Below are 26,152 nucleotides of genomic sequence, written 5' to 3' on the forward strand. Positions count from 1 at the left end.
TTAATAATCATTATTATCCCCAAATAATTGCACTCTCCATTATAGAAGGAGTCCAATATAATCAATAAGCCACCAGGAGGCTGGCTGGTCTCCAGACAGTATGGAAATTTAAATGTTGCTGGTTCAAGTCTAGCGGGGGGCAATATCATCCTAAAATGTATTTAGTGTTGTTGTTGTTGTTGTTTTGTTTTGTTTTGTTTCTCAGAGCCAGTTCTGGTTTGGGTGTTTTGGGAAGATTTCCTTGGTTACTTAAGCTGAATTCTGGTTCTTCAGCTCTCCCAATGATTCAATGACTTACCCTATATGCTATGTACTGTCTAATTCAATTAGTAGTATTTTAAGTGCTTATAACTAAGTAATAAGTAACCTTGAAATAGATGCTTTTATGTAAGGTGGTTATGAATCAACATTCCACAAATTGAATATTCATCTAATTGCTTACTCCAGCACCAAATAGCTATCTGATAGGCATCTGACTCTTAACATGTCCAAAATATAACTCTTGATTTTCCACCTTTCCTCCCCATCTTTGTTAGTTTATGATGCCACCATGCTCCCTGTTGCTCAGACCCAAAACCATGGTCTTCACTTCCTTACTTTCTCTCATCATTTATAGACCCACATCTAGCAAGTCCTTCCTTCCAGCCTTGCTTTCAAAATTTGATATGAATCCACATATCACCCCAATTTCCACCTCATCAGAGACTTCATCATCTCTTACCTGGACTATTGCCTTAGACTTATAACTAGTTTCTCTGTTTTTCACTCTTTTCCCATATGGTCTATTCAGCACACAGCTGCCAAAGTGATGTTTAAAAAATTTAAGTCAGACCATACCATTCCTGTTATGGACTGAATGTTTGTGTCCTCCCCGCCCCCCACCCCAAAATTTCTGTGTTCAAGTTCTAAAATCCCATATGGCTATATCTGAAGATGGGCCTCTGAGGAGTAATTAAGTTTAAATGAAGTTTTCAAGATGGGGCCATGATCTGATGTGATTAGTATTTTTATAAAAAAAAAAGATACCATTAACAACAAAATACCTAAAAGAGAAAACAATCCCATTTAAAATAGCATCAAAAATAATAATTAGGAAAAAGTTTAACCTAGGGGAAGAAAGATCTGTGCACTAAAAACTCTTTAAGATTTTAATGGAAGAAATTGAAGAGGACACAAATGAAAAGCTATCCTGTGTTCATGAATTGAAACAATATTGTTAAAATGTCCATACTACCTAAAGCCACCTATAGACTTAATGCAATCCCTATCAAAATTCCAATGGCACTTTTCACAGAAATAGAAAATTCTGAAATCCGTATGGAACCACAAAAGACCCAAAATAGCCAAAGCAGTCCTGCAAAAGAACAAAGCTGGAGACATCATACTTTCTGATCCCAAAGTATATTAGAAAGCTGTAGTAATCAAAACAATATGGTACTGTCATAAAAACAGATACACAGACCAATGTAACAGGATCAAGAACCAAGAAATAAACCCTTGCATATATAGTCAATAAATATTTCACAAGGGAACCAAGAATACTCAATGAGGAGAAGATAGTCTCTTCAATAAACTGGTGTTTGGAAAACTGGATAATCACTTTGAAAGAATGAAATAAAATCTGTTACATCAATCACAAAAATTATCTTAAAATGCATTAAAGACTTAACTATAAGACCTGAAACTGAAAACTCATAGAAAAAAAAAAACATGGAAAAGGCATCTTTTTTTTCTTTTAAGATTTTATTTATTTGAAGAGAGCACAAGAGAGCACAAGCAGGGGGGAGGGGCAGAGGGAGAGGGAGAAGCAGACTCCCTGCTGAGCAGGGAGCCAGATGCGGGGCTTGATCCCAGGACCCTGGAATCATGCCCTGAGCTGAAGGCAGACGCTTAACCAACTGAGCCAGCCAGGCACCCAGGGAAAAAGCTTCTTTACATTGTCTTGGCAATGATTTTTTGGATATGATAACAAAAGCAAAAATCAACAAGTGGGACTACATCAAACTAAAAAGCTTCTGCACAGCAAAAGAAATCATGAAGTGAAAAGGCAACCTACAGAATGAGAGAAAATATTTGTAAATCATAAATTTGATAAGGGGTTAATATCCAAAGAATATAAGGAACTCATATAATGCAACAGCAAAAACACCAAAAAACCAAAAACAAAAAAACCAATCCAAATAAAAAATGAATAGAAGATCTGAATATAGATGTTTTTCTAAAGACGACATACAAATGGCCAAGAGGTATATGAAAAGGTATTCAACATCACTGATCATCAGGGAAATGCAAATCAAAAACAATGAGATAATTGCCTCACACCTTTAGAATAGCTGTTGTTAAAAAGAAATAACAAGTGTTGGTGAGGTTGTAAGAGAAAAAGGAACCCCTCTACACTGTTGGTAGGAATGTAAATTTGTATAGCCACTGGAAAACAGTATGGAGGTTCCTCAAAGATTAAAAATAGAACTATCATGTGATCCAGTAATTCCACTTCTGAGTATATATCCAGAGGATATGAAAATAGGATCTCAAAGAGATGTCTGCAACGCCATGTTCATGGCAGCATTATTCACATTAGCCGAGATACAGGAATAACCTAAGTGTCCGTCTGTGGATGATTGGACAGAGATGTGGTATGGGTGTGCACGCACACACACAGACGCAGACGCGTGCACTATGGGATATTATTCAGCCACAGGAAGGAAGGAAATCCTGCTGTTTGCAACACCGTGGATGGATCTTGAGGGCGTTATGCTAAGTGAGATAAACCAGACAGACAAAGACAAATACTGTGTGATCTCATTTATATGTGGAATCTAAAAAAACTGAATGCATAGAACCAGAGAGTAGAATGGTAGTTTCCAGGGGCTGGAGTGTGTGAAGAATGGGAAGATGTCAGTCAAAGGGTACAAACTGCTAGTTAGAAGACAGATAAGTTCTGGGGATCTAATGTATAGCATAGAGACTGTAGATAACAACACTGTATTACATATTTCAAAATTACTATGGGAGTAGATCTTAAATGTTCTCACCACACTCACATAAGTGGTAATTATGTGAAGTAATGGAGGTGTTAGTTAACCCTATTTTGGTAATAATTTTTCAGTATGTAAGTATATCAAATCATGTTGTATACCTTAAACTCACACAGTATCATATGTCCATTATATTCTCAAAGCTGGAAAAAAAAAAAGGTACTGGCACTTGCCTGCTCTCTCGCTTTGCCCTGTTTGCAAGCACAAACTGATGAAAAGCTCTGTGACAACGTAATGAGAAGGTAGCTGTCTGCAAGCCTGGAAGAGGGTCCTCCCCGGAAAATGCCCACGCCAGCACCCTGACTTGGAACTGCTAGCCTTCAGAACTGTGAGAAACTACATTTCTGTTGTTGAAGCCACACGGTCGTAGTATTTCGTTAGGGGAGCCTGAGCTGACTAATATAGCTCCCCACTTAGACATGTGGAACAAATTGCAATTTGCACTATTACTTCAAAAGCCCAACCTTGTCCTAACTTGCCTGCCACCAGCTTCTCCCGCGCTCACTTAGCACCAGGTACCCTGGCTCTCTTGGTGTTCTGTAAACACTCTGTGCACAGTGCCTTCCCATTTCAAGGGCTGTGCACTTGCTTTCCCTCTGCTTGAGTCAGCTTCCCCAGGCCTCATGGCCCAGCGCCCTGCTTCATTCTGATCTCTAGCACCCTCTCCGTACCTCCCACTCATGCTCCATCACATTATCACACAGCTTTCTTCATAATGCTTATCCCCACCGAAAATTACATATTATTTTACTTGTTTTTCTAAAATATCTTCTCCCCCCCCCCCCCCGCCCCCAAGGGCACTTGGGTGGCTCAGTTGGTCTGCCTTCAGCTCAGGTCATGATCCCAGGGTCGGGATCAAGCCCCGCATCGGGCTCCCTGCTCAGCGGAGAACCTGCTTCTCCCTCTCCCTCTGCCGCTCCCCCTGCTTGTGCTTGCTCTCTCTTTCTCTCTCCCTCCCTGTGTCAAATAAATAAATAAATAAATAAATAAATAAATAAAATCTTAAAATATCTTCCCCACTGATAGATGAACTCCATGTGGGCAAGAATATAGTCTGGGGGCGCCTGGGTGGCTCAGTCGTTGAGCGTCTGCCTTTGGCTCGGGTCATGATCCCAGGGTCCTGGGATCAAGACCTGCATCAGGCTCCCTGCTCAGGGGGAAGCCTGCTTCTCCCTGTCCCACTCCCCCTGCTTGTGTTCCCTCTCTCGCTGTGTCTCTCTCTGTCAAGTAAATAAAATAAATAAAAAAAAAAAAGAATATAATCTGTCTTATGTACTGTTGTGTTCTAGACATGTTCTTATTGAAAAGTCTAGTCTTCCTTTTTTTTTTTTTAAAGATTTTATTTATTTATGTCAGAGAGAAAGTGAGAGAGAGCAGGAGCAGGGGGAGCGGGAGAGGGAGAAGCAGGCTCTCTCCTGAGTAGGGAGCCAGATGTGGGGCTCTATCCCAGGACCCCGGGATCATGACCTGAGCCGAAGACAGACGCTAAACCGACTGAGCCACGCAGGCGCCCCCCCAAATGTTGTTTTAAAAAGGCCAAAATAGTTTGGGAAAAAAAAAAAAGTTTGCACATGAAGCAACAGGCAAAGTTTTAAAAACTATATACTAAACGAAATAACCGTCTAGGAAAAATCAGTAACATTTAAAGTCAAACGGTTTGCTAAAAATACAACACTGCTGAGTAATACATAGCATGACTTTGCCAGAAATACATAGAAAGGGAAAGCCCTCAGCTTACTATTTATGATAGAAACACCTAAAAAACTCTTCTTAATGGACTATAAAAAAAAAAACTAGATGTTTAAATATAGTTGCCTTGACCAGCTTATCCTGTCGTTAGCTTTAACCCTTTGGCCTCGTCCCAGGAATTTTTGTTGCCGTAATTCAGCATTTGTAAAGAAAAGAAATGGTGTGCACCTATAATGCCTTTAGGTTGACAGTGTGATTAAGATTAGCAGCTGGAGACAAAGCAAACCGCAGCTAGAGATTCCTGTACTTTAGTAAACTCTCCCTCTACACCCCTCCCAGTTGGCATAGCTGCTGTGAGCAATGCAGTGAAGCATTTTGCTCACACACACAGTTTAGCCAAGAGTGGGTGGCTTCAAGCAACCAGGAAGACAGGTTTAAATTGGCAACGTCATTTTCCTGATTTGACCCCATGACTGAAGCATCTTGCTGTGGGATTTGGGTCAATCAGCACATATTTATCCAGTGCTGACTTTGTGTCCAGAACACTCTTAACTCAGCAGGATAACACAGGCAAAGGCAGAGGCAAGGGGAAAAAAAGGCACAATAACAAAAAGTGAGGTTTAAGAAATTTTATTACATTGAAGAAAGTTTGCGTACCATTGAAAGTAGGAGATAAGCGTAGGTTTACAGATACATGGGTAAGGAATCATGTACAACTATAATGTATTGATTTAAACCAGATGTGTCTATCATGTATGCTAAATATACTGGATAAATAGTATTTTTTAAAACTTGTAACTGTTATTTCCCAGTGAGAACTATAGAGATGGCATGGCTGTTTAATGATACTAAATTCTGTATATCACCCCTCCCCTAAAAGTTCTCTTTTCGAAATTAAACAGTTATTTGAAAATGCTTAAAAGTTCAAATGTGAGGTCCAGTCAAGCATTACCAGATAGTGCCTAGAATTCTAGTGATTCCTAAAATGCACTCTACTGGCAAAAAGAAGGCAGTGTCAAGGCCTACATCAAAAAAGAACCCATCACTATGAGGGCCTCTCATGTCAGAGACGATTTCACCTGCTGTCCCCTCTCCTTTCACATCCTTGACTTTCAAACCTCCTCCTCTAGTCTTGCAGCCCTATTTCTGGTCCAGGAGAGACTAGACCAGACCACGTGCACTTAATTGCAGAAATGTCATAGTATTTTATGTGTGGAGCAAGTCCTCCTAACTAGGAACCCTTGACATATAAAACCACTATGGTTTCCCACCATCAGATGCATCAGTAAAGTGACTGAGATTAAGTTGCTACTTTTCACATGCCCTGGCCTCTTAGCAGTGACCATGTCTCCTACCTCACAGATAATTGCAGTAAATAGGTGTTTAGCCAGCTCATGGTTCATTTTTCTTATCTCAAGAGTTTGCCGGGGCGCCTGGGTGGCTCAGTTGGTTAAGCGACTGCCTTCGGCTCAGGTCATGATCCTGGAGTCCCGGGATCGAGTCCCGCATCGGGCTCCCTGCTCGGCAGGGAGTCTGCTTCTCCCTCTGACCCTCCTCCCTCTCATTCTCTCTGTCTCAAATAAATAAATAAAATCTTAAAAAAAAAAAAAAAAAGAGTTTGCCCCTTCACTGAAAGTTATATTCTTTGGTTCAAAAGTGGGTCCCCTATTCTCTCTAGTAATATTTTGTGTCATCGATTGTTTCCTTAGAAAACTATCTTTCAGTATAACCTTTCTTCCCCCTATAAAACACATTTTATCTCACTACTATAAAAAGTACAATTAAAATACTTTTCCTCAACTCCACACTCCCTTCCCAGCTGGCTGCCCTGTTTCTCTACCCCTCCCTCTTGTTCATAGCTGAGCTCCATGAAGGAATGGGCTTCAATCTCTGGTTACTTTTCTTTATATCCCATTTTCTCTTCTTTCCTTTTAGCTCAGTTTCTCACACTTCTCTGGTAAAACTTATCAAAGACTTTCCTATTTCCAAATCCCTTGGTCTTTTTAGTTCTCACCTTACTTAAATTATCTGTTGTGCTTCTGCCATGGACACTTCCATCTTCACTGTCACCTCCCTTGTTGCCAGAAAATTTCTCTGACCACTCTTTCTTTATCATCTTTACGGGTGCCTGCTATTTAAATGCTGGTATTTATTTTTTTTTATTACTCTCCAATATTTTCCTAGGAAAGAGTATGTGTGCATAACAACTAGGCCCGTTCCCTTATATATGTACCCGTATTCTTCACCACGTAGCCAGTTGCCTCTTCACGCTCTCCATCCTGCAGCCGCAGGTCAAGCAAGCTCAACATGTCCTGAGCAGAGATCCCTTCTCTCAAAACTTCATCCCCAGTCTCTTTTTCCTTATTTTAACAAATGTCAACTGCTGTTTCTATGCCAAATGGTTTCTTGCCTCTTTTTATCTATTGTCTTTCCTCTCTTGAGATTACACTTTTGTCGTACTTGTTTGCCTAGGAATACTTACCCATCTTCAAATTTGAGAATTGCCTCTGTCGTGAAGCATTACCAGCCTGGCCTAGAAAACATGACCACTGAGGGCTGCCACCTAACACTTAAAGAGATGTCTAGAATAGTACGTGTAGTACTGAACTGTGAAGAAGCATGTTGTAGGGAGAGGGAAGAACACAGGGGAAGAAAGCCCTAAGATAAGAAGGAACATGGGGCTTTTGAGGGACCATGAGGGCTCAGTGTAGCGGAGCACTAAGTCATAGGGATGGTGGCATAAAAAACAATTGAAGAAGGTGAAGTCTTAATCAGGCAGGGCCTTGAGGGCTATGGTAAAAATGTTTGCATTGTATCCTAACTACCATGGGAAGCCAAGAATTTCTCTAAGGCTGGAAGTGGCAAGATCCAAATTAGGTTTTAAAGTCATCTCTAAGGCTGCAGTATAAATAGATTTTAGGGAAGCAAGATTATTAAAGAGGCAGCTAGTTAGAAAGTCATTACAGTAATTCAGCTGAAAAATAATAGTCACTTAGCCTGGGATGGTAATAGAAATGATAGAGAACATTCAACATTTTTAACCAATTCTCTCTCACTAGCAGACAGATGAGACTATGTTGCTTGATTAAACTAACAATCTGTTTCAGGATGTTCCATGGTCATTACTGGCTGCATCCTGTGACCATCTGGAGACCAGAATGACCAGCCAAACCTTGTGTCTCTGCACACACACAAAAACAACTTTCACAAAATTCACTGGCATGTTCCTTAAAGTTTGCTGTGTTCTTTGAACTCTTCTGACCTTGGAAAAACGCTTTGCCCACAGAAAACTTTTCAGCCAATTGAGTTTGGATTCTTCTTAAAGGTCACATGGACTTATGTATTAAAAATACTATTTTGTACATTTATATTTCCTTTGTTGGCTCCAGATACGGAATTTCTCTCAGAGCTAACAAAGAATAAAGGGAGATAATGAAGAAAATGAATTTTAGGGACCAAAATATCTAGTCTACTCTGAATTTAAAGCTTATAGCCTTAGTTGCAAAGACGTTTCATTATTAAATCAGTTATGCAATGTTCATTCCATAAATATTTATTGAGAACTGATTATGATCTCAGATTCATGCTAGATGTTACAGATGACAAAGCCATTGCCCTCCTAGGAACTCACTATCAGGCTATCAGATAGAGACTTTTTGTTAATAATAAAGCAATTTACCGCCCCCCCCCAAGATAACGAAATTTTTAAAATATCATATGAGAAAGAAAAGTATAGCTTTTATTTACTACTGTCTTTATATAATTGAAGCCAAATGAAAAAACCTAGACTATTTTGTAATGACTTTTAATACTGTATACTGTGAATCTGGATTATTGAATTCATCTGAGTTGGCTATCTTCCTACTGTCCAGCCCATATCTGCTAAATAGGTACCAATTTTCTCTTAAGCTGTTTCTACAGTGGCTCTAAAATGATTTCTTGGGGCGCCTGGGTGGCTCAGTCATTGGGCGTCAAACTCTTGATTTGGGTTCAGGTCATGATCTTAGGGTCCTGGGATTGAGCCCCACGTTGGGCTTCGCACTCAGCAGGGAGTCTGCTTGGGATTCTCTCTCTCCCTCTCCCTGTCTCCCAGCTTGCACTCTCCCTCTCTCTCAAATAAATAAATCTTTAAAATAAATTTAAAAAAATAAAATTTCTTACATTCCTTTTATAATATAGTAACCATAAAAATAAACAAACATGAGAAGTTGTTGAAAATAAAAGTATACCTATATGGGAATATAAATTCCCTGTGACCACTTTTAAATATTTTAAAAGAAATTCTCAGTAAAAATGTGGATCTCCAGAACAGGGAAGGAAAACCATCTTAATTCATTGCACTGTTGAAAGTTGTCTTCTCTGGAACTTTTAGGCATGACTGAGTTTACTCCTTAAAATCAGGTTCATTAATGGCAACCTCATTTGACTCTGAGGGAAGTTACCATTTCTTATTAGCTAAACTGCTAGCAAGATATTTTCTTAATTATTTATATTAAGTTATACCTGAAACACTTTTAATGCTTATTAAATGAGGTACACTTTTTTTTAATGCCAGGTTTGTATGTGCCTTGTCTCTGTTTCCGATTTTAATGGTTACTGTAAAATCTCAAGCGAATCCTGAAAACTTTCAATCATTGGATCTTCTCTACCAATCAGTTCATTCATTTATTCAGCAAATATTCATTATCTTTCATGTGCAGGACAGAGATAGGCCATAGCAGTGGAGATAAAGTCATGAACAAACAGAATGGCCCTTGCCCTCATAGGCCTGCACATCGCAGTGGATGGATATAGATGTATAAGAACAGTGAGAAAAATACATCATGTGACATAGAGTACATGGAGAAAAAATAACCCAAGGAAGGTGATACATGGCATATTGATTAATAACAAAATGATAGTTGTAAGAATAGGCCCCCTTATCATCTGGATATCATAGTGGCTTCACATATTTGAATATATATCTGTTTATTACTTGTAAATGATTATAATAAGTAGGATGCCCTATGGGTTCATATAATATTCAAAATAACTGGTTCTATATTTTGTCTATCAAATTACATATTGAAGATGAGCTATAATAACAATGAGTTTTTCTTTGTAAAGTTCCACTGTGGAACTCAACTGGGTCAAATTATAACATCTTAGAACTTTGTTTCAATTGCTCTGTAGTGGAAACTGGCTTAAATTGGCTCTACAAAGTAGAGAATATAATAACCGGGTCCTTGCCTGTGTATATGCATTTACTTTCCAACTCACATCCTACATTTGAAGGTCTTTTGACCCTTCATATCAAGTTTGGCTGAGGTTCTAGGGAAGACTCTTTTTGTTTCAAATTAGGATAACCTGGAGCCGACTGGAACCAGGGTACTTGATTAGATACTCATTTGATTATATTACATATCCCTTTTATAAATACGCTAGATTCCTCAGAACTTCCGTAACTTAAAATTCCTAGTAGGCTGCTGCCAAATTTTCCAAAACTAATTGATCTCACAAAAGATGAAAATACTCTTCAAATACATGACATTTTGAATAATATTTTCCAATTCTAAATTTGACTAGCAAACTCTGAACTCCATTTCCAAATTCCATTGCCTTTCTACAATCCGTATTTCCTCCCCCCCGCCCTAAATAGTGATATGCTGGAAAAGGTTTAATAATTGGCTCTTCTGGGTAAAAAGATCCGACTTACAGTATATTCCCATTTCTGTGGTATAAGTACTCCTACCATAGCTGATTTTGAACTATCAATATGACATTATTGAAAGTGGAGTTATGGGGGCGCCTGGGTGGCTCAGTCGTTAAGCGTCTGCCTTCGGCTCAGGTCATGATCCCAGGGTCCTGGGATCGAGCCCCACATCGGGCTCCCTGCTCCGCGGGAAGCCTGCTTCTCCCTCTCCCACTCCTCCTGCTTGTGTTGCCTCTCTCACTGTGTCTCTCTCTGTCAAATAAATAAATAAAATCTTTAAAAAAAAAAAATGGAGTTATGAAGACATGCTCATGGTTGGTTCTCATGAGTCGGGTTATGCCAGCTCTCTAGCATCCACTGACAAAACACACCTCTTTATCCACTGGAAGGCACATAGAATTTGACCTGTTAAAACTCTTGTTTAACTGTTTCAGGCAGCTTTTTGGGTTATAGTTGAGAATATTGGACATAAGATATGTGAATCTGGAATCTAGTTTATAAATAAGACAACTGCCAAGATGCAGTCTTCCTTAGTGTCAACAGTAATGGTTATTAATGATAATTTTATACCTCAAAGGAAAGAACTAAAGATTTATTTGAATTAAAGATTCCTGATGTTTAAATTCTACTCCCCTATCCATTCTTAATTGATAAAACAAACAAACAAAAAAAAACCCCTATTATTTTTCACTGAGAGGTAAAGGCTTTATGAAATTTTGTTTTTGGCCTCCCTGCATGGATATACTAGCCAGTTGACTATCAGCTGGCCAGCACATGATTAACATAAAAAGTATTATAAACATAGCAATATTTAATTATAATGACATTGGTTGTTTTCATTGTTGAAGGACAAAGTGTGTTTGTCTTGAAGATAACTCAAACTGAGCTATTTTGAAATTAAATACAAAATCACCAGTAATAAGTGTTAATAGAAATAGTAACATTTTAAACTTCCAAAATATTACATAATACATTAAAGTTCCATTTCATGCTTGTAAATTACACATGAAATCACACAATTTTTTGTCATTGCACAGATATGCATGACCTTCAAATTATAGCCCCTGTACATGCGTGGGAAAGAAGAAATGCTTGATTGTGGGCTTTGAGTAAGCATCACTGATAGCAGCGTGTCGCATGTGCTGAGCTGGCAATGAAGAAACTATTCAGAAAATATTTGTTAAGCCATTATCACACTTACCAGAAATATACAAGATGTTTTCCTTTAAACTATTAAGTATTTGAACTATGAATCGGAGGTAAACCAAAACCCAGTATCTAGTGTTCCATCACATTTTTAGGCAGGCTTTAATATATTATTTCCATCTATACGTCCCCTGTAAAATTATCTGAAAAATGGAAAAAAGTTCTTCATTTAATTATATTGGCCCATCACCCCCCAAATTTTTAGATGATTTTCTAACAGATTACCCAGAATTTTTCATCAAAGTCACTAGTTTAAAACTCTTATTGGTCTTATCTCAAAGGATCTCAGCTTAATAGTAATAATGATACCTTTCATTTTAAAGATGTTTAGTGATTCTAGGATTATTAGAATTATCCCCATTTTACACAGGGAAAGAAAGTAACCTTGGGACATGTGACTAGTTAGAACTGAAATGCAGTTTTTTTTTTTTACACTATAAATTCAAAGCATTTTGTAAGCACTTGCTGGAAAACTGCATATATTTCATATCTTATTTTCTAGAGCCTTTCCCAAAATTTAGCATATAATATGAAATGTCCATTAATGTTCTTCTTTTTTTATCTTGTTCATAAATATCGATGTTTTGAAGGTTCCCACTTCTTACATTATATTTGATTTCTAGTAGAACTCTTATTCTCGGTGTCTTACAATCGCCTTTTGCATTTTCATGTAAATGATACCTTATCAAGTTGTACACACAAACACACTAGAATTGGAATGGGAGGTAGAAAAGTGTGCTAGGGAAGGAGAAGAGGAAGAGAGTTTGGGTGATTTTGTGGGGTATGTGTCAAGCCCAGTGGCCAAGAGATCCACACCAAATTTGTGTTTCTCTGCTAAGTTGTATCAGGCAAAGGGAAGAAAAACAAAAAATTGATGCCCCCCTTTTCCTCTAATAAGCTCAACTTCTCTGTAAGGTTGTTTTCTGTGGCAGCTAACTACAGTACTATGTCTCCAAAGATGGTGATCCTGTTCCCTACCACTTGGGGTCATTGAGAAAGAGACTAACATTAAAGTCAGGATTTCCTCATTCGGTGGAAAAATCCATGCTTAGCACCATGCAGTTTTAAGGCTGTATGCGGAATGCAGTTGAATAACATTGGCTGGAAAAAGGAACGATACACTTTGCTTTAGACTCTAAACGACGAAATTTCCAGAGATTCCATTTTAGGGACTGTCAATCAGGAGCAGCATTGAGGAGCTAAATGTGTGCATGTCTGGACTCCACGGCTGCTAAAAATGTTCCAGCTGCCAAACGGGAAGTGAATGTTTCGTCAGCGTGCAGCTGAGGGTTAAATGAGGACAGCCAGGCTGGGTTCACTGCCATAGTTGCCTGTGTATGTTCACCTCATGCTATAGGATTCCTTTCCCACAAGTCAGCTCCATCTTTCTCTCCTTTATGCTTAATAAGTATTCATACATTTAAACTTAAATGTAATTTTTTGTATATTTTTGTGGGTGTTTAGATGTTTTATATGTCTTTTTGAGATAAAGCTTGTTAAGGTTAGAGATAATCCCTGGTTTGCTTACAACTCATGTGATCTGATTCACCATAATGTGAACTACGGAAGAGGGCCATGTTGCAGAACAAGGTGTTGGTTAATTTCCTCCACTCAAGGGGGGAAGTGCATGGCAGATTATGATCTAATTCTAGAGGGTCTACAGGTTCAGATTTAATGGCTTAATATAAGTGATAACAGATAAACTTGAGGACCCATTTGGTACAGAAATTCTTACTTAAGACCTTTTCTCAACAACAGCAAAAACCTCTCAGTGGGATAACTAAGAAAAAAGGAAATAGTAAAGAAACTTGGCTCCCTTTGCACTAACTCCGGATGAGGGTAGGAAGTCCTGATAATATTTAACCTCAGGGTAGCTGTCAACCCGAGTTTAGGGTCAGAATTGATACTCTGTATATGGCTCAAAATGCCCAAACTAAAAATTTACATTAATGTGGTCCTGGATTGGCAGTGTTCCTGGGTAGAATGTATGGAAAAATGCAGATGTTTTAAATCCAAGTCTCAAAGAGTTCTCATAAATACATTTCCAAGAAACAGGAGTACAGAATGAAAAATCTCAGAACATAGTACAGAACAAGCCACTACAAGTAGGAGAAACAAAAACAAGAAAACAGAGTATCATCACAACAAAAATGAAAGGCCAAATGTTGAAATTATAGGCTATGGAGTATATGATAACAAGCATGTTTAACATGTTTAAAGAAATTATTTTTAAAGAACTAAATAGAAATTCTAGGAATAAGATATATAATAATTAAAATTAGAAACTCTGCATACGGGGCACCTGGGTGGCTCAGATGGTAAGCGTCTGCCTTTGGCTCAGGTCATGATCCCAGGGTCCTGGGATCCAGTTCCGCAAAAAGCCTGCTTCTCCCTCTCCCACTCCCCCTGCTTGTGTTCCCTCTCTCGCTGTCTTTCTCTGTCAGATAAATAAATCTTTAAAAAAAAAAAAAAAAAGGAAACTCTACATAACAATTTAAAAGCAGTTTATAGACACAGAGGAGTGAATAAGTAAGCTAGATGATTAAAAAAATTTTCCAGAATTCTGCACAGTGATATGTACATTAAAACTGCTAGTAGGAGATACAAATATATTTAAGTGTAGCTGAAAGTATGCTAGTACTGTAAAAGATACAGATCTTCACGTTGAGGTACATAAGGAACTCCAAGCAAGAGAAGTGAAATCCATCCCTAAACTTGTCACAGTTCAACTGCAGAAAATCAAGAATAAAAATAAAGGTTTTTTTAACAAGAACAAAAAGAATGAGAAGTCTGACTAGGAATCTGAAACTAGATGGACTTAGCAGAACTCAAGAAGCTTCCTACTCTAAAATGACAGTAGAGAAAGTAGAAAAAGCAACCCAGGATTTACCTCAAAACCCACAAACAGCCCGGCACTGGCAGTATCTGATAATTTTGGAAGTGGGAATAAAGTTGGGCCTCAAAAAGGAGGATTTACTCAATGTTGAAGAATTAGTAAGATACCCAAAGCCTTGTAACTCATAGAGCCAGGGGATTGCTATTTTTCTTCTTCAGCAGAGCACTGGAGGTGTCTCCCCCAGAGGAGAGAACACAGTGTTTCTCGACTGGAGGTCTCGGGGCATAGCTGAGCAATGAAAACCTAACCAATTGAATGAAATGTTGACATCGTAGCTATGCGGATACCACCATTCCTCCACCCGCCTCTTGGCTCTGAAGCATTAGCAATCAGGTTTGCCTGGCAAGGAAGGAGAAAGGAAGAATCTGTCCTGGGGTCCTCGCAAGCACCCATAGGCACAGATGCCAGCCGTTCCCCAGTGAAATGGTTTAACCAAAATACCTGGAAGCAAACTTGTGGTCAGTAAGCCCCCTGCGTGGACGTGGAGCTCCAAACGTTTTTTTAACACCCCGTTCTTAAATGACAGCTAGCAGCCAGGGATCACTATGAGGTATTGAGGAATATCAGAAGCAGAGGGCGCCTGGGTGGCTCAGTTGGTTAAGCGACTGCCTTCGGCTCAGGTCATGATCCTGGAGTCCCTGGATCGAGTCCCGCATCGGGCTCCCTGCTCGGCAGGGAGTCTGCTTCTCCCTCTGACCCTCCTCCCTCTCATGCTCTCTGTATCTCATTCTCTCTGTCTCAAATAAATAAATAAAATCTTTAAAAAAAAAAAAAAAAAGAGGAATATCAGAAGCAGACCTAAAACAAAGAAACATAAAAAAGCATTCTTAAGAAAACAAACCACACGAAGGAGAGAAAAATATGTGTTTAAGTTATTTTATATATTCAGAGCGATAAATAACATAGTGCAGCTGTAAAAAAAAAAATAAGATGCTTTATTAAAAGGACAGGAAAAAGGAGCTGTGTAAGAAAAACCACTAGTTTTCCCCTCCTGAGCCTTTCTCCTGTACTACTCACACAGAGCACTTCTCTGTGTCACTTCTGAGACTTCTGGTCACTAGATGTGTGCCGAATTTTCCCCAAACCAAACAATTCTCCACGACACCAGTTGGGTGTTCTGCAATTTAACTCCATTCTGGCACTATCTACCTGGAGAGAGTATCAGATCCAACAGGATACAGGCTCAGGCCCACAAGACTGATCCCTACTTCAGATGCTAATCACAAATAGGGGTTCCCAAGTTACCCACAATTTTGGTCAGATTTGGCTACAAATCAGAGGTTCCCATGACTTCCCCTCAAGTTTGATTAATTTGCTAGAGCAGCTTCTGGAACTCAGGGAAACAAACACTTATTACGTTTACCAGTTTATTAAAGGATATGATAAAGGATATAGATGAAGAGATACGTAGGAGGAGTTCTGAGAGGGTCTTGAGGGCAAGAGCTTCTGTCCCTGTGTAATTTTGGGGTATGTCACCCTCCTGGTGTGGATGTATTCACCAGTGGGGAAGTGCTCTGAACCCCCATGTTATTGGGATTTTATGGAGGCTTCCTCATGTAGGCATGATCAATTATTAATTCCATTTTCATCTTCCCTCCCATCTCTAGGAAAGTGGGAGTGGGGCTGAAAATTCCAAGCTTCTAATCATGGCTTGGTCTCTCTGGCGACCAACCCCCATCCAGCAACCCCCCTAGAGTCACCTCATTAGAACAAAAGATGTTCCTGGTGCTCTTCTAAGTTTCCTAAGCACTTCTGTGCCAGGAACCAGGAGCAGAGACCAATATATTATCTCACAGGAGCCACTGAAAATTATAAACATAACATAAATTAGAGAAACTTAAAGCAGAGATAAGAAAATCTCCCAGAAAGTAGAGCAAAAAGGCGAAGAGATAAAAAAATAAGAGAAAATAAAAGAAAGTTAAGACACCATCCCATCATATCCAAAATTCAAGTAGGGAATGTAGACAAACAGCAAAAAAAGTAATATAATAGTATTTCATAGAGCAGAAGTTCAGGAATTTCCAGATTGGAAAGGCTCACAGAGTGCTCAACACACGGATAAAAATAAACCCACAACAAGATGCATCATTGTAAAATTTCAAAACACCAGGGGCAAAGAGCTTCCATAGAGGGTGAAAAGCAGGTTAACACACAAAGGCTAGAGAAGCAGAATGGCATCAGATGTCTGAACAGCAATCCTAGACGCCAAACAGGAATGGAACAGTGCCTTCAAAATTCTGCGGCAAAGTTATTTCAACTTAGAACTCTATATTCAGTCAAACTGTCAACATTAGAGAGGCAAACACAGAGGGGCTGTTAAGGTAGGAGTAATGCTTTATTTTTCAGGTTTGCTGGAGATTATCTAAGTATGCATTTTATTATTCTTTAAGCCATACAGGTATGTTCTATATACTATTTAAACTCTAACCTATCACAGAATTTAAACAACCCAAAAAAGTAGCCAGTAGGGCAAAATGTTAGAATTTAGGAGTTGAACGATGGGTACACGCATGTTCTGTTATTCTCTGTACCTTTTGCGTACTTCATGCATATTATGATAAAATATTTTAAGAAAACTTTTTAAAGAGTAAAGGTTGGGAGGGAATGTGGTATGGCGGAAGAGAACGAGTGACAGCACACTAATAGAACATTCTCTTCCTCCAGATTTGTAAGAAGTGTTCTCCACGGCGGGGGGCTCTTATTCCTACCAACTTATTTTACCATTTTTATACTTACAGTACTAAGCAGATGGACTCAAGGAGTAGTCTCTTCCACTTACAAACCATCACAACGTGACCTTTTTTGTCAAGTTATAGACCTCTTGGCTTGTTACGTATGCTGTACCAAATGCATCTTGGTGTCTTTCTTTTTCAGGTATTATTAGAAGTAGGTAGGCTATCACATCCCCATGGATGCTGTCTTACAGTTTATTACCTTGTGCAGGCTTTGCGTTCAGACCAGGTGGGCTCTTACTATCTAGTAGTATTGCCTTGAGTAAGTTTCTGTCTTCTTTTTCAGTGTCCTCATCAGTACACTGGGAATAATGATAGTATCTAACGCGTAGAGCTTTTGTGAGAATTACTGTTAACTATTGTTATTATCATTATTTGCAAATGGCAAGGTCGTATTGTCAAACTAAAAGTGGTCATCATAGTCCTCTTAACACTGATAGATAAATGCATAATGAACATTTTTAGTTGTAAGCTTAGATATAAATATAGCCATACCGCAGAGAGACTAATAAAAGAATCATAAAACAAATATAAATATGGCAACACTAAGGATTGGTGGAAGGCACTACTAAGAGGATATCTGAACTATGGATCTGTTCATTTTATTTATTTTTATTTATACAGAGAACATTTCATGAATTTGTGTATCATCCTTGTGCAGGGGCCATGCTAATCTTCTCTGTATTGTTCCAATTTTAGTATCTGCTGCTGAAGCAAGCACCTGTTCATTACTTTTGAAATTCTGCTGGTACTTTTTTTTTTTGTCAGTTAACCCTCTTGATCCTATTATAGTGCAAAAAATTTGACGTACAGCTAAGGACTTTTAATTTGCCAAAAGATACATATTACCAAAAAAGAAGGAAAAATAAAGATGGCCTTGCCTCCTTAGGAACCAAAATTGTTTGTGGGGCACCTGGATGGCTCAGTCGGTTGAGTGTCCAACTCTTTGATTTCGGCTCAGGTCATGCTCTCAGGGTCGTGAGAGTGAGCCCAGGTCAGGCTCTGCTTAAGATTCTCTCTCTCCGTCTCCCTCTGCCCCTAAAAGAAAAAAAAAAAGAGAGAGAGAGATTGACCAAAATTGTTTGGCTAAAGTCTCACACAGTGGTAGAGTAGCCTAAGTACTAATACATGTAGTCACTGGTTGCCTCACTGAATAGGTTGTGTAGGTCACAATAGTCATCAAAAATAATATTAAATGCAACATTTAAAAGATCAGCTGAACTGAATAAAAACATGTTTGTGGGGCACCTGGATGGCTCAGTCGGATAAGCATCTGACTCTTGATCTCACCCCAGGTCTTGATCTCAGGGTCGTGAGTTCAGGCCCTGCATTGGGCTCCACACTGGGCGTGGAGCCTACTTAAAAACAAAAATAAAACATGTTTGTGATATTAAAAGATGCCATAAATTCGTTTTGCCTTAATTTTGATTAATATAGTCATTTCTGCTTTTTGAGTATCAGTACAAAATCCCTCAATTAGCTCTAAAATCATAATGCTATTATCCCCTGGACAATTTTAAACTTTGAAAAGTTGGTTTATATAATGTTTCCTCAACCCAGAGGCAATCACTTATTCTTGTTCTTTCTAGCCTGTAAAATTCTAGGACTTGTTGAGTTTGAACTATGCTTTTGTTACAGATGTAAAGGTAAAATAAAATTTTTCTCAGCCTATTTTCTTTGTTTGCTGAGACTCTTTGCCTTATTCTCAAGCCTTGAGGCTCAGATAAAACTTGACTCCACGCCTAGCTAAAGTGATGACTCAGGAGAACAGAAAGGGTAGCACATCCTCTTGAGTAAGAGATTGATTCTCTTACTGCAGCTGTTGAGAAAAAGATTCCCTTTATCTGCTGAGGTTTTTCTACACTGCTAGTTTGAGGTAGAGCTGCTTAGAGTCTGCTTGCTTGGGGTGCTTGGCTGAGAATGAGGGTAACTCAGAAGCAAGGATAGCAGATCAGAGGAGGGGACTGTTTCTTAATGACTGTTTGAATCTTTCATGAACTTCGCAATTTTGCAAGTAAAGAAAGATTAAGGAAAACAAAAGGTTATGCAGGAAAGAGAAAAAATTATAAAATATTACATGGTTCAGCTGTGAATAGTTTTTACATTGTCATAACAATGTAAATATTGAATATTGATTTAACCAAAATTATAATATAATTATACAAGGTGGATGTGAGGATGAGAAGAGTGATAGATATGAAGGGGTAATGGTGAAGCAGTACTAAATCTAAATCTGCCATGTTAGGAAGTCAGTAGATAATGCCTAATTCTGCAGATTCAAAAAGCAGTAATATAAATATATTATCCAAAAATGTGGCCCGAAATTATCCTTCCGCCCAGCCCCCCCCCAAAAAACACTGAAATATTTGGAAATTTTTCCTCTGGGCACTTGGCAGACCCTTTTAATGTAGAAACTCTATCTTTTTTTTTTTTTTTAAGATTGTATTTATTTATTTGACAGAGACACAGCAAGAGAGGGAACACAAGCAGGGGGGAGCGGGACAGGGAGAAGCAGGCTTCCCGCCGAGCAGGGAGCCCGATGCGGGGCTCGATCCCAGGACCCTGTGATCATGAGCTGAGCCGAAGGCAGACGCTTAACGACTGAGCCACCCAGGCACCCAACTTAGCTATTTATCTTTCTGCCCCTTTTTTTTTTTTCAAAAAATTTCTACTCTCATATTTTAAATTTTTAGGAGCTCTTTTTTTATTCTCTTTAGATAGATGATAGATAATCAGGCTGTTCTAATGCTATGGGTACAGTATACTCTAGTCTCTTTGGGATTCAAAGATAGTGTTTCCATTTTCTCCCCCCACCCCATGTCCATCTCTTCGGGGTTGCTTCTCTCTGCTTGTTTCCATCCTATCTCTTTCACTCAGATACCCAGTGACCTTTGGTTTTCTAAGAGTGGGGGCATTAGACAGCTATGGGAAGCCCTGGGTACATCTAGGTGTAGGTGCAGTATGTTGATTGCGGGCTTTGCCCTTGGTTGGTGATTTGGGTGGTCTGTTTCATTGAAGGAGCCCTAATGTCAGGATTTTTAGGTTTTCTTGGATCAGACTCCCCAGAGATGACTTCAGCATTCCTAGGCCTAGGAGGTAGAGGCTAGAAGCAGGCATTACAGGAACCAAGTGCAGAAAGACAAGACAGCCGCTCTTAGAGTTCCATATGTTAAAAGTTCACTGAATTCCACTGTTTTTAGCATGGCACGCCAAGCTTTGATTTTGCTTAGTGTTCTTGATTTCGAAGCTCCTCTCTAGAATTAACCTGCCATTATCTATCCACCTGCACAGCAAATCCATCATACAGAGTAGGGGAAGAGCTCTGGGGTGGGGAGGTGTCTAATTGCACCCTATAAAAACTTTTCCCTCATTCTGCTGCTGATGGCCTCACAGTTCAAAAGTACCCATTGCCAGCAATTTGGAGGCTTTAGGAAATCTGAAATATAAATTAGTTTCTTGACTTTTCCCACAGCTGCTTTGTAAAGTTTTAATAGGTAGTTAATACTCCTGTGTCTGCTTTTCGCTTTCTAAAATTTTCTTGTATTGTCTTCTCTTCTGCCCTCTTTGTTCTTACGAATTCTTTTAAAATCACTTTTCTCTCATTTTGATAAGATTATAGAAAGGAAGCAAACACGAGTACAAGTATTTTGGCCTTTTTAAAAAAAAAATTTTTTTTTAAAGATTTGTCTGTCAGAGAGAGAGAGCACAAGAGAGCACAAGCTGGGGGAGGGGCAGAGGGAGAAGCAGGCTTCCCGCTGAGCAAGGAGCCCGATGCGGGACTAGATCCCAGGACGCTGGGATCATGACCTGAGCCAAAGGCAGACACTTAACCCACTGAGCCACCCAGGCATCCCTTGACCTTTAATTTTACCTAGAAGTCTAATCTTCATTTGTCATTATTTTAGCTATTACAGCAAGTACTCTAAAGCTATAGTTATTAGGTTTATATGAAATAAGATAGATATCTTTTTTTTAAAAGATTTTATTTATTTATTTGACAGAGAGAGACACAGTGAGAGAGGGAACACAAGCAGGAGGAGTGGGAGAGGGAGAAGCAGGCCTCCCGCTGAGCAGGGAGCCCGATGCGGGGCTCGATCCCAGGACCCTGGGATCATGACCTGAGCCGAAGGCAGACGCTTAACGACTGAGCCACCCAGGCGCCCCTGAAGATAGATATCTTTTAAAATGGTTAAGATTGAGCAGATTTAGGCAAACTACGGAAACTCCTGTTTGGCCCTCATTATTTTACTCACCTGTTATTAACTTTTATAGCAGTTTATGCAGTTTTTAAACTGACTCAGAAAAAGCTCTCCTCCCATTTTCTAGGTCCTAAAATGGAATTATTCTGCACATAATTTCTTCATATATTGAATTCAATAGAAGATCGTTTCACTAATGTAGGCTACTTTATTTTTATATCTCTTTTCACCAAAATCTTTTTCTCTGTGTTTAGTAAATTGCTTTTTCATGGCATATAAACAATGAGCAAGCTCTAAAAACTGTATTTTCCTTACAGATCGTATCCTGTTTTTAATGATAAAAATATTAGTTTATTTACCTTGATAATTACTAATTCAAAAGTGCAACTTTCAAGTACATCACAACAATATAAATTCAACTTTATAGAATTTATGAAATTATCTCTGCTAAGGGACACCTGGGGTGGCTTAGTCAGTTAAGCGTCTGCCTTGGGCTCATTGGGTATAGAGATTACTTAAAAATAAAATCTTAAAAAAATAAAACCAAAACATCAAGAGAAAGCAGTTTAGACTGGGTAGAAAATAGGAAGATGATTGGGCAGAATGCCCAATAAGGTTGAATAGTTACTCAAATTTTATTTTTTTAGTCAAATTTTATTTTTATGTTGTTTTCCTAAAGTTTAATTGCTTCATTTAAATGCTTCGCTCTTTGATGGTTTGGAAATCTGTTTAGAAATGGCCTGGAAATCTTTGGTGTGCACTTGCATATTCATTATCTTGTGTTCCTTGCCAGCACCAGGAGGCAGAACCAATATTATTTTTCTTTTCTGAGGGTGAAGAAGTTCTCACATAGTTGGTCAAGGCTTCTTCCACACTGAGGTGTTTCAAACAGGTATATGGAATCTTCACTCACTGAATACAATACAATAAGGACGCCGTTTACAGCAAATATTTTCAGTATACACATGGTATTTCACAAAAAGTCATGTGATTCTGACAGATTTTGGTTCTCTTAAGAAGGATATCCAGGAACATCTAAAGCTTTTATCCACCATCGTGAAACAAAATTGTCACTAAGAACTAGATTATAAATCCTTTGAAAGCAAAGAACATTTCATTTTCTCTCTCATATCTCTTCATCAGCCTAGACCACTGATGAACATAAAATAGATGTTCAGTGCCCTTGCTGGTTGAGTAATTGATAGCAGCTTCCAAATGGGCTTATCTGTTCCAATTTAAAATGGGTTTTATTAAAATTTACTATCTGGGTAATGTTAATTTATGTTACTTCAATGAGTACGATCTGTACTTTACATTTCTGCTGGTAAGTTTTCCAAAGTTGTTTAGCAAAATGAACATGATGTACAGTGAACCACAAAAATCAGAAAAGTCACTAACAAACTTTATTTTGTTTATTATTTTATCAGTTTACTCTGTCCTGATGTTCCAGAATTAAATGAATCTCAGTTATGTTTGTTTTTGAATCCTGGATTTTATTTGGAAGAGGTGATCATTCTCACTAACAATTTATTCTGCTCTCAACTTATATTAGTATAAAATGTGCATTTGGAGTCTCTCCATCAGGAAACACAGCAAACATCTCACCAGAAAAACAGCCCAGAAACAAAGATGTTTGAGGCTCACTGATCTGTAAATACAAAATTAATCATGTTCTGCTACTCATTCTACTCTCATGTGATTTTTAGCTTGTGCAGCATACTTGAATATTTATACCTTTGTCTATAAAACAGAAATACTACTTCCTGAACAATTACAGGGAATAACCAAGAAAATAAATTTTAATACTAAAATATGTGTGTGTATAGGTGTAATGGGTCATGATTGATTACAAAAAGAAATGTCACACACCAAGTTGTATGTGGCATGTTATTGGGCACTATAAAGAATTAAATTAAAATTATAGCCTTAGAAATACTCCTTTAATTCTCTTCAAAATTAGGTAAAAAGCTTTCTGTATAAAATTTTAAACTATGCAGTCTTAAATATTTAATGAAATAACAAGTACATCATATCAAGTAAACAATAAGAGTCTTGCTAGCCATCTTAGCTTGGTAAACAGGGCTCCCAGAATTACTGAACAATCTAGTTCTTAATCTTTCCAAATACACACAGCTGTTGTGTTTAAGAGTGACAAGTTACCATTATGGCCTAATTACTGGTGCTTGCTCCAGACATATGCAAAATATTTACAGTGTAATAAAAGAATCCACACAGCCCAAATGTTTGGTAGAGTTAAATTCTATAGCCCTCTCTTTTATTTTTATTTTTTATTTTAGGGGAAATGTAATTATCATATGGTCAGCATCAGAGAAGTAAAAATTACAGTTCCCAAACCTGCTTTGTTTAAATGTGTTTACAGATATTCTTTCTTTGTGAATTTGGAAACCATCCCTTTCAACCCCGTACCTGCAACACACACATATATTTGAACAGATTTTGCTATTGAAAAATACATGGAGGGGCACCTGGGTGGCTCAGTTGTTAAGCCTCTGCCTTTGGCTCAGCTCATGATCCCGGGGTCCTGGGATCGAGCCCCGCGTCGGGCTCGCAGCTCAGTGGGAAACCTGCTTCTCCCTCTCCCGCTCCCCCTGCTTGTATTCCCTCTCTCACTGTCTCTCTCTGTGAAATGGATAAATAAAATCTTTGGAAAAAAAATTAAAAAGAAAAATACAGGGAAAGGAAATCCACACAGCTAAAGCAGCATGAGATAGTTCAAAATATTTAGGGTGGCCTATAAAGATCATCAAGTTTTCTTAGAAATTGGTTCTTCTAAGTTCTTTCTGCTTTGTTGAGCTATCATTTGGTGGGCCTATGAAAACTGCTAACACCTTGTAGGATATCTTAGAGTCGTCTACAGATGTTTTAGGATGTATATCTTGAGTATTAAAGGTACTGGTATTTGATATCTTTAATTAAAATAGGCAGAAAAGATTGGCAGTCCTGAGTAAGCATCAGCAATTGATCAAAGAGTGTATCTGGGCCAGACTTAGAATCAGCAGACTGATCCTAGTCCCCAGTGCATTAGATTTGGCCCAAAGGGGCCATATGTTTATCTGGACTTAAAATTTATAACCTATGGAATAGAAGGATTAATAGTTGTTCGTCTCATTTCATAGGATTGCTGTGGTTCTTGTTTTACTTACTGTTATTTTCCAAACCTTGAGAGAAGTATTTTTATATGCCCCAAATTCTGAAGTGTTCATAATTGGCATTATAATCGGTATATTACATTTTTTTCCATAACATTAAATTTATTTCAGGCAGACACATTGAGCTATTTAGATTGAGGCTATTTTGGGTGATTAAAACAGTTTGGCTTTGCCAGTACTATGAGTTTCAACTTAGTTTCTTGCCAGTTTTTAACCACACAAACTGTATTCTTTTTTTCTCCCTTTTTCTTCTTTTTCTTGTGCTAAAAGGAAGTATGGATTTGTGATTAGATTGACCTAATTAGGTTTGACTCCTCTTTCACTAGGACTCTTTCCGTCCATTGGCCACATTGCCAGCTCAGCTTCACTGCCACCATACTGGTCTAGTCTTCTATCTGGGCTATTATAATAATGTTCTAACTGGTCTACCTACTTTCATGCTTGCTTCCTATAGTCTGTTTCCCACATCAAAGTGATTCTTCTAAAGTAATAAGATAAATTGTGTCCCTTTAATGCTCAAAATCCTCCAGTGATTTCCTCTTTCATTCCTTCCAAAGTTCATTGGCCTATAAGGCCCTACGTGAGCTGAACTCCCTACCTTTCTGACCCCTTTTCCTGTTTTCCCTCTCTCTCATTCTATTGCAGATCCCTTGGCCTCTTTGAAATTCCTCAAACTCACCAAGGAATACCCTTTTGCATGTGCTGTTCTTTTTGCCTTCTGAATGTTGTTCTCCCAGATATTTTCACGTCATTCTCCCTTACTTCCTTCAGGCTTCCTTCAGGCTCAGATGTCTTCTTTTTAGGAAACCTTTTCTTACCATCTTCTGTAAATAACAACACCTACTTGCCTTTTTATTTTATTTTTTTATTACTTTTCTCAGTAGCACTTATGTTCAATGAATATATTATACAGTTGACCGTTGAACAACATGGGTTTGAACTATGCGAGTCCACTCATACATGGATTTTTTTTTGTAAGTATAATATAGTACTATAAATATATTTTCTCTTATGATTTTCTTAATCTTTTCTCTAGTTTATTAAAAGAATATAGTATGTAACCCATATAAAATATGTATTAGTTGACTGTTTATGTTATTGGTAAGGAATCTGGTCAACCATAGGCTATTATTAGTAGTTAAGTTTCGGCGGGGGTCAAAGTTATACTCAGATTTTCAACTGCATTCGGGGTTGGGGCCTTTAAGCCCACATTGTTCAAGGGTCAGCTGTATTACTAGTGGGAATTCAAAATGATACAACCATTCTGGAAAGTAGCTTGTAGTTTCTTAAAAGCTAAACACATACTTTATCATACAACCCAGGCATTTGCTTTTAGATATTTTCCTAGGAGAAATGAATATTCTGGAAAAAGTAAAACTAATCTATCATGATAGAAAGCAGAGCAGTTGCCTGAAGTTGGGAGTAGAGGGAGAACTGACTAAAAAAGGGCATTAGGGAGGATTTGGTTGGGGGAGGGTGTTGGGATACTCACTAAGTATATACATTTGTTAAGATTGTACACTTAGAATG

At 38.4% G+C, this 26,152-nt stretch overlaps 1 non-coding gene across 1 annotated transcript; it reads right to left on the minus strand.

Annotated features, from left to right (window-relative positions):
* Nucleotides 1-17,869: 17,869 nt before the first annotated feature.
* Nucleotides 17,870-17,972, minus strand: LOC123325345. The gene has a single exon (XR_006540364.1). It is a non-coding gene; the product is annotated as a U6 spliceosomal RNA (small nuclear RNA).
* Between the last annotated feature and the right edge of the window lie 8,180 nt (nt 17,973-26,152).

The sequence above is a fragment of the Neomonachus schauinslandi genome, chromosome 7 (assembly GCF_002201575.2).
Source record: "Neomonachus schauinslandi chromosome 7, ASM220157v2, whole genome shotgun sequence".
NCBI classification, from domain to species: Eukaryota; Metazoa; Chordata; class Mammalia; order Carnivora; family Phocidae; genus Neomonachus; species Neomonachus schauinslandi.